This window comes from Symphalangus syndactylus, chromosome 15 (assembly GCF_028878055.3).
Source record: "Symphalangus syndactylus isolate Jambi chromosome 15, NHGRI_mSymSyn1-v2.1_pri, whole genome shotgun sequence".
Taxonomy (NCBI): domain Eukaryota; kingdom Metazoa; phylum Chordata; class Mammalia; order Primates; family Hylobatidae; genus Symphalangus; species Symphalangus syndactylus.
This window is the reverse complement of record NC_072437.2, coordinates 92,155,305-92,164,409: the sequence shown is the minus strand read 5'-3', so window position 1 is coordinate 92,164,409 and position 9,105 is coordinate 92,155,305. Positions and strand designations below refer to the sequence as shown.

The 9,105-nt window shown below is 45.8% G+C and overlaps 1 long non-coding RNA gene across 1 annotated transcript; it reads right to left on the bottom strand.

Moving 5' to 3' along the window:
- Positions 1–6,052: 6,052 nt before the first annotated feature.
- On the bottom strand, positions 6,053–8,721 carry LOC129463851 (uncharacterized). Its single transcript, XR_008651309.1, has 3 exons — positions 8,657–8,721; positions 7,464–7,561; positions 6,053–6,431 (listed from the first exon to the last, which is right to left on the bottom strand). It is a non-coding gene; the product is annotated as an uncharacterized lncRNA (long non-coding RNA).
- Between the last annotated feature and the right edge of the window lie 384 nt (positions 8,722–9,105).

Sequence of the window (9,105 nt, the reverse complement as noted above, 5' to 3'; positions counted from 1 at the left end):
CCTGCTATCAAGAGGTACTGGGTGTCGAGAGTCCTCAGTGACCAGTCCAGGCATGGTCCCTGCCCTCTAAACTCTTTCTCACCCACACCTGTAGAACCTTCTGGGAGTGATGACATGAGGCTGAGCTCATAGAGATCAGGAAGGTGGTGCACCCTGGGGAGGGGGTTTACAATCACAAGCAAGTCCAAACAGGCGACAGAAAAGCTGCGGTCAGACTCGGAGCAGTAAGTGGGATTCTGTGTTTGAGAGTGCAAGATAGGACAGTGCCGGACCACAGTGGAGGCAGTGGAGTTGACAGAGGTAGGGACGGATTGTGTCCAAGAAATTCTGTCCGAGAGGAGATGAGGAAGACTGGGCAATGGGACCAGCTCCTGGAAATGGGACTGGCTCAAGAGAAGTAAGAAAGAAAACTCCAGCCCTCCACTGGGTGGCAGGACAATATGGTGGCACTGGAGACGTTGGGGAAGGGTGGCATGGTCCCCAGAGACACTAGTGGAAGAAGGGGTAAGTAAAGCACAATGTGTCCTCTGCTTCTGTTCCCTCTTCACACTCTCAGGGTAGACTGGGGAGCTGGATGTCCCAAGTTGCTCTTGGGCCCTCCTTACACCTCACCACTATGAATGAAGCAGCTGGAAGTGATCCCCAAGTTTCACTCTCCAGTGGAAAGAAATTGGCTGGTATTTTGCCTGCCTGAGAAGGGGCAGCCTGAGGATGGCCAGATGAGCGTTGTCCTTTCCAGCATCTGACTTGGTCAGGACCAGCCAGGAACTGGGTCTTATGAGGGTGGTTGAGAGCCTCAGCATCACATCACACTGTCGGCATCCTTCCCTTCCCACCTGCAGGCAATGACGTGAAATCCTTCTAAACCCTTCTTGAGGTTGAATCTTCTTTAGTCATACAAACTTGCGCCATAACCTCTTCCACACCTGCTACCCATATACTCCCTGGCCCCTCCCGGTGTCCTATGCTGGTTGTCCCACTAAGAACCCATCTCTCCCTCTCCTGTGAGCAGCCCCACTCCTCAAAGTCCTCGCGCAGACCTCAGCGGGCTCTGTTCCCTATGCCCCCTGGGGTTGTAGCCTGTGTTCTGGAACAAGGTCAGTAGCCATGCTCTCAAGGGCAGAGGCTAGGATGATATCCAAGCTTGACGTACTGAAAAGAAACAAGGAGTAAAGAAGGAATAAATCGTTTTAAACTGGCAGGTGAGGGGTCAAGACCATTTCTGTAGCCAACAAGATCTACTGATTTGTATTGTTAGTGAAACAACCAAGTTCAGTTTTTTTTTTAAAGCTGGTTATTTTATTAAACAGACAAAGCCATTCATATTCTCAGTACTGATGCCTGTGAAGACACAGCTGAACTCCAGCCAGTTGGCAAGGCAGCCCCAAAGGACTCCATCACAGGGGACAGACAGGAAGCTTGCAAAACCCCCTGCATCCACCATTGGCAGGGAGGCTGAGCTGCCCTTCATTTCCCCTGGATAGAGGCCAGCTATTTCAGTCCTAGTGCTTTTTATATTTTGTCTTATTTTAGGAAGTGGGGAGGCCATTTGGAAGCTACCTGAAGTGTGCACTTTCTTCAGGGTCACGTAACTTCAATCACCTGGGACAGGATAGGGAAATGGAGTTCCATTTATTTCCTTTTTGGAAAGTAGCTATGATGTTTAGCAAGTGAGAAATCTCATTTAGAAACAGCACTCAGGTCAAGCAGGTGCCCTCCCTTGGAGTGTTTGCATCTTCTAGCAGTATCTTCATTCAGTGGCACTCACTGAGCCCTTAGGTACACAGAGAGCAAATTTGAGCATAGTCGCTCCCCTCAAGGACCCTGTAATACAAAATGAAACACCACGACAGGGAAATGGATGGAAAACAACAGCAAGACTCAGGTGTGGGCCAGGTGCTGTGGCTCGTGTCTATAATCCCAGCACTCTAGGAGGCTGAAGCAGGAGGATTGCTTGAGCCCAGACATTCAAAAGCAGCCTGGGCAATGCAGTGAGACACCATCTCTACAAAAACTAAAATATTAGCCAGGCATGGTGGCATACACCTGTAGTCCCAGCTAGTCAAGGGTAGCTTGAATGACGTGATCACTTGAGCCTGGGAGGTCAAGGTTGCAGTGAGCCAATCATACCACTGCACTCCAGCCTGGGAAACAAAATGAGACCCTATCTCTTAAAAAAAAAAAAAAAAAAGTTCCAGGTGTGTTGATTTTGACAATCTTGTGTTGTGCTGATGAACCATGTCCAGTTTCCATTCGTTTTGGCACCTGGATAGCAGATGTACCATGGGTGATATGGTTTGGCTCCGTGTCCCCACCCAAATCTCATCTTGAATTATACTCCCATAATTCCCACGTGTTGTGGGAGGAACCCAGTGAGAAATAACTTAAATCATGGAGGTGGTTTCCCCTATACTGTTCTCGTGGTAATGAATGAGTCTCGAGAGATCTGATGGGCTTATCAGGGGGTTCTGCTTTTGCTTCTTCATTTTTCTCTTGCTGCCACCATGTAAGAAGTGGCTTTCACCTCCTGCCATGATTCTGAGGCCTCCCCAACCATTTGGAGCTGTAAGTCCAATTAAACCTCTTTTTCTTCCCAGTCTGGGGTATGTCTTTTATCAGCAGCATGAAAACGGACTAATACACTGGGTATACCTATAGTGCTCAGCTCAGGAACCCTGACAGGAGGGGACACCTGCTGAGGACCCCTCAGTCCCTTTTGCCACCTCAGTGGGTCAGACTGCACCACCCTGAAGCCCAAGGTTCCTTCCTTCCCCAGGAGATGGGACCTCCACCTCAGCTAGTAGTGCTGTTGTCAACACTAGACATCTCCTTTTCCCCATGGATGATTGAGAGATGGTTGATGTCAGTAGAGGTAAAATTCCCTTTACATGGATGAAAAATGGGACAAAGCAGATGCTAAAGAAACTAGGAACCTACAAGAATTTTCTATCAAAATTCTTAAAATTTTGGCATTATGGAGCTGGAACATATTTTTAAAAATTATTTGATCCAACATCTTAATTTTACAGATAAGAAAACCAAACCTAGAGAAAAAAAGGGCTTGTCTGTGGTGCCACATCTAGAATGTGACAGAGCAAGGCTCCAAAACTGGTTCCTACTCCCAGCTTCATCCTTTTACCTCCATATGAGGCTGGTTTCCCAAAGAAGTAAATACAAGAAAAACTGGAAATTTGCCTCCTTCTCTGAACAAAGTCCAGTGGGTAGGATAATCCACAGAAGGCTATCCTGAGATTGGAGACCACAAACCCAACTCCATGGTTGGGTGATTTCCCTCAAAGCACAGCACTGAGAATATGAGCAGAAAATATGAAGATGGACTGATGGGAAAGTCAATGGGTTGCCAGGGTGTGGTGGGGGGCACCAGGAGAAGGATAGACCTGGGGACATCCTTGACCTGAGGAGCTAAAAACGTTGGCACAAGAGCAATCGGAGTGACCAACCCCAGCCCAGGTCTGGCTGAGCAAGGACATGCAGATAAGAGGAGTGTACTTGTGGGGTGGGCCTTGGGGTCAGGGCAGGAGTCCTCAGGTGCTGAAACGGGGCATGGCAGGGACTTCCCGTGAAGGGACTCAAGGTTCAAGAGTGACAGAACTAGAACCTGGGATTTTGTGGTCAATTCCATGACCACATGCAGAGGGTGGCAAAGAGCTGGGTGGCTGAGGAGGGGTCGAGGACAGAAATGAAAAGCCATAAGTTCCTCCAGGAACTCGGCCAGGCCTCAGGCGGAGGTGAGAATTGGGGGCCACACAGCACATCGTTGGTGAGCAAGAGCATCTTTAGGGGACGCCAAAGGACCAGGCCAGAGGGTGGGGTCACCAGATGCCTGGCATCAAAAGCCCAGAACATCTGCCCAGCATCCTGTCTTCCTGGGAGGATGGCTGGGGAAACCATGTTGATATGGTTTGGCTGTGTCCCCACCCAAATCTCATCTTGAATTGTAGCTCCCATAATTCCCACATGTTGTGGGAGGGACCCAGTGGGAGATAACTGAATCACGGAGGTGATTTTTCCCATACTGTTCACATGGTAGTGAATAAGTCTCATGAGATCTGATGATTTTATAAGGGATTTCCCTTTCATTTGACTCCCATTCTTTTTTGTCTGCCATCATGTAGGATGTGCCTTTTGCCTTCTACCATGACTGTGAGGCCTCCCCAGCCACGTGGAACTTTGAGCCCATTAAACCTCTTTTTCTTTATAAATTACCCAGTCTTGGGTATGTTTTTATCAGCAGTGTGAAAATGGACTAATATACATGTCCTCGGGGAAAACCAGGGCAAGGCAGCTGTATGGAGGAAGCTGTCCACGGCAGAGTGAGGAAGAGAAATTCTGCTTACTGTGACCAGGGCTTGGAGAGGATATGGAGGAACAGTGTGGAGACACTGGAAAATAGAGGATCCAATGAGGAAACACTAACCCCATTTTAAAGGACCTACCGTGTGTCAGGCCCTGTGTTAGGAGCTTTCTATACAGTATGTCACCACTATGAGGAAAGTATTATTATCCCAATTCACAGCTCAGCAAACTGAGAGACAGAGAAGTTAAGTAAAGAGTAAAGGTAATGTGTGTGGAAATGCTTTGCAAACCCATAAAGTGGGGTGTGCATGTTGGGTATTCTTTTTTCTACTAACTGGTGTTCACAAAACACCCTCTAATACAGCACACTCCCCAATTATGGGTACCCCCACATGTACCCAGTGCACACACTTGAATTGATTGCCCGTCAGACAAAAGAGGAAAAATTAGAAAGCTCCTAGCTACTCCATTAAAATCTATTTTAGTTCCCTTTCTGTGTGTTTATGGAGATAAGTTAATGACACAGTGATTTGACCTAAATAAATGTTTAATGGGCTTTTCTGGGGTTCTCTCCGGATGCTATTATGCAGGATGGAGGCCTGCCCTCCTCATATCCAGCCATCCAGGCATGGGGTGGGTAGTTCCAGCCACAAACTGCCAGACATCTGGTGACGAGCGGTGAGAAGCCTCTCCAAAGGCATGTGAGTGGATTGCAGTGAATTATTGGGTCTCCAGAAGACAACTAGGTTTTTATAGACTAGAGGGGCCCTGCTCCAGCTCCATTTTCTGAGTTCCCTTAAATATTTATTCTTTTTATAAGTACAGTGTAAATTAGATATAGCAGTGCTGAGGTGGGAACAATTTCAGTAGATCCAGTTTAGAATGTCTATCCAAAGGACAGAAATAAGCAAGGAGGGTGCAATTGCTAAGTAAGGAACACGATCCATACTACTGAGAAACTTGAAATAGGAGGGCTTGGAGAGTCCAAGTCCGCAGAGTGTGGTTTCTCAGGATGGGGAGCAACAGGAGGTGCTCATGGAGCAACAAGCGGGACTCAGCCCTTGCTCCTCTATCCCCTGCCTGCATGTAAGGGGAAAAGGTGAGGGAAGGCTCCTTGGCTCCTCTATTTCAAAGTTGGCCCGCTGATGAAGAGCAACTGTGCCAGCCCTCCCCAGAGGGTCCCATTTTAGAGTGCCAGCCCAGCTTCCAGGACCCCGGGGATGGTGGTCAGTCATTCCCATGGTCAGGAGGGCCTTATCTGGCCCCAGACTGGACTACGTGGCTCAGGAGTGGGCAGGTGTATTTTTCTGAGAGTGGTAGCTAAATTCCCGTTCTATACTATGATTATATATTTTGGAGGTTTGCTGATGAGAGGTCATCAATAACTAATAAAACTTTATTTCTAAGTAAAAAGATATCATGAAGATTTCATGGTTTGAATGAAGAGTTTTACATGTGCAAATTGGCTTTTCAGTATCTTCTGAGAGTGGGGTGTGGCTTGAGAGAAGCCCCAATGACAAATTTCAGTTTTTACTGGCTAGCAGATTGTATCAGTAAGGAGTTCAGCTGCATTCATTTAATGTGCAGTAAACTATTCCTAAAGCATAAGATACAGCCATGAATGAACAAGTTGATGCCTTTGTGGAATTCTATTCTAGAGAAGAGAGATAAATAAACAAATGAATGCATGCATGTAATTGAAGGCCAAATCAGAATGACTTAGACCACATCGGGGTTTATATTTTTAATCAAAATGAAAAGTTCAGCCTTTGGCAGAGGCTGGTGTTGGTTTCCTGGTTTAAGAATGTCAACATGGAATGCTGCAATGGACTTTGGGGGCTTTGGGGGGAAACGGTGGGAAGAGGGTGGGGGAAAAAAGACTACAGATTGGGTTCAGTATATACTTCTTGGGTGTTAGGTACACCAAAAATCTCACAAATCACCACTAAAGAACTTACTCATGTAACCAAATACCACCTGTTCTCCCCAAAACTTATGGAAATAAAAAAATTTTTTTTAAAAAGAATGTCAACATGGAGGTCTCTGCTATTCTCTTGGCCCTTCCCTCATGGTGGTTGTAAGGCTGCTTCAGCTCTGGTAAACAAGTTCTTTTTCTAGGAAGAAAGAAGGAAGAAGTACCAAGTCAAGTCTCCAGCTGACTGGGGAGTGTGAGTCCACCCCTGCTATGAGAAGCTTTTGCCAAAGTCCCACCGGACAACATCCACCTACATCTCATTGGCCAGTCTTTGTCATGTGACCATTCCTGTCTGCAAGGGAGCCTAGTTCTGTAGGTAGATGTCTTGCCACAAGCAATATTATCAGACCATATTGGATATTGTATATGGAACTAACAGCCTCTTCCTCTCAGATACATAATATTACTAGCTGTAGTACATACTTCTGAGCAAATCTTGTTCATTTTCCTTTTGGGTCTTTAGGTGCAAAGCAGTGATTAAAGTATTTGATCAATATTGATTGATTTACTGCTGTCATCCTAGAAAAAAAATGCCTCAAACATTCTATACCTGAAAAAGCTTTTTCTTGGACTAATCTACCAGTTCTTTGAGTCAATAAAATATTATTGCTCAAAAGAAATGTAGAATTAAGTGAATATGACTACCATTCCTTGTCTTACTCAACCAATTTTGAAAATGGGAAATGCTTTCCTTTTACAGCTAAATATCATGTTGCCAGAAGAAGCTTAATTATAGAATGATAAAATTAGACTATTAGAATTAGTGAAATGAATTATAATTAGTCTGAGGCAATGGCTATAGAATGTCGAGCAGAAAGCCTGAGAACAGCACTTGGTCCTGGAATAATAGAGCCTCTAAAAAATGGTTAGATTGAATTTCAATCTGTAGCTCAATCATCATTTCTCCTTTTCAGGGCCCTGTGTAATCAAAACTGCTATCACAGTATAATAAAATGGCGTTTTATCCTATGAAGAATGATGGAGTAAAAATGAACTTAACTGTAATCGTGTGCTCTACCTCTACGAAGGACTTTACAGACTGAAAGCTCTCTGTATGTGGTTTATGCAGAATAAAGGTAGGCGACGCTGCCAGGGAATGGAACACAATTTTTATTAAACAAATGGTGACTCTTGTACTAAACACAGAGCAGGCATTCTGTCTGTCACTCACCCAATGTCCTTAGCAGCTTCTCTCTAGGATGAATGGTTTTATTTCAGTCCCAGGGTCATACTGAAGAACATGTTGAACCTAGGAGACTGGGGACCCCACTGAGAGGTCCCAGAGAACTTCTAGAAACCAGAAACTTCATTGTGGGTTCCCTATGCCAGACAGTCCTAGGGGACAATCAGGAATGTATTCGGGGAATGAGTTGTACATTTTGTTTGTGTGTTGAGAAAGAGGAGCAGACATTTTTGTTCTCTGCTATTGTGTCTTTGAGAGCTAGAGATTAGGGGTTGGAATTGTGACAAACGTCCATCACTCACTGGTGAGGGTAATCTAGCCCGAGGAACAATGGGGATTTGAAGCTGGAGGGGTCTCAGAACAGCTAGTGCAGCACCCTCATTCTATACACAAGGAAACAGATGCCCATGGACTCCCCCAGTGCTTGGCATCACACAGAGAAGAGGCTATGGCCTGGGGGAAGGTGAAAGGACCTCTCCAGGCTTGGGTGTTGGGAGAGCCTGCTGCTCGTATCAGGCTCCTAGCCCCCCAGGACTGCCGAGGAACAGGGAGTCAACAGGGAGGTATCATAGCCCAGAAAACAAAAAAACAATAAAGTTCCTCTAGCCTATTTTTACAAATGACATTTGACTCAGGATGATCTGAGAATTTTTTGCAGATGAGGTGGCATTTGAAAGGAGCCTGGAAAAATCAGATTTTCAGTCCATGACTGAAGGGAGGACAGTGTTCTAGGCTGGAACTGCCAATCACCGAGCACCACAGAGCATGTGACAGGCAGCCTGTATGTCAGGGGAGGGTGGAGCAGGGTGGGCGGGGACACTGAGGCGACTAGACAAGAGAAGCCAGATCCATCCCTGCTGTGGGCTGTCCTGCAAATGTGCATTATTGGGATTCAGAGAAGATATGTGGGAGAGATTCATTCTTAATGTACTCCATTTGGTTGTTTTATTTTTATTTACTACTTAATGAATCAATTTATTCAACAAATCTTTATTGAGGCCCCAAGGGAACCTCGTAATAACAAATAATGCTGGTGTCTGTATAGGTTCCTATAAGCCAAGCACTGTGCTGTGTGCACTGTCCTATGAGGTGCGTACCATTAGCATTATCATGTTAGAGACCAGGAATGAATGAAACCCCACACCATTAGATGTCCCGCCCAAAGCCACCAGAATACAAACCCAAAAAATATGACTTTCCACTCTTCTTTCAAACTCCTTTCACCCTTCTTCTCACCTCTTATTTCCTTTTAGGAACAAACAAAGAATCATTAAATGCAATTATTTCAAATCATCATATTAACAGAAGGGAGCCAAAGTGTCACACAGCAAACCCTAGACCTTCAGGAAAACATGCCCCTAATTGGAAGGAGTAGTAACTGAATGGGAAGTCACAGCACACTGTGGTTATGGAGGGCCTGACCACGTGTCATCTTGATTCATCCTCTTACCACTCTGGGAGAGGATTCTACCCACTGCAGATGGCAGTGCCAAGGCCTGGAGAGATTTCAGTGATGTGTTCAAGTTCACACAGGGGTGAGGCCAAGTCAGATCAGCCCCCAGACCCCAGACTGCACCTGCCCAGGGTGTCCCCATTACCAGATAGGAATCATCCGGGCTGGGTAAGGACT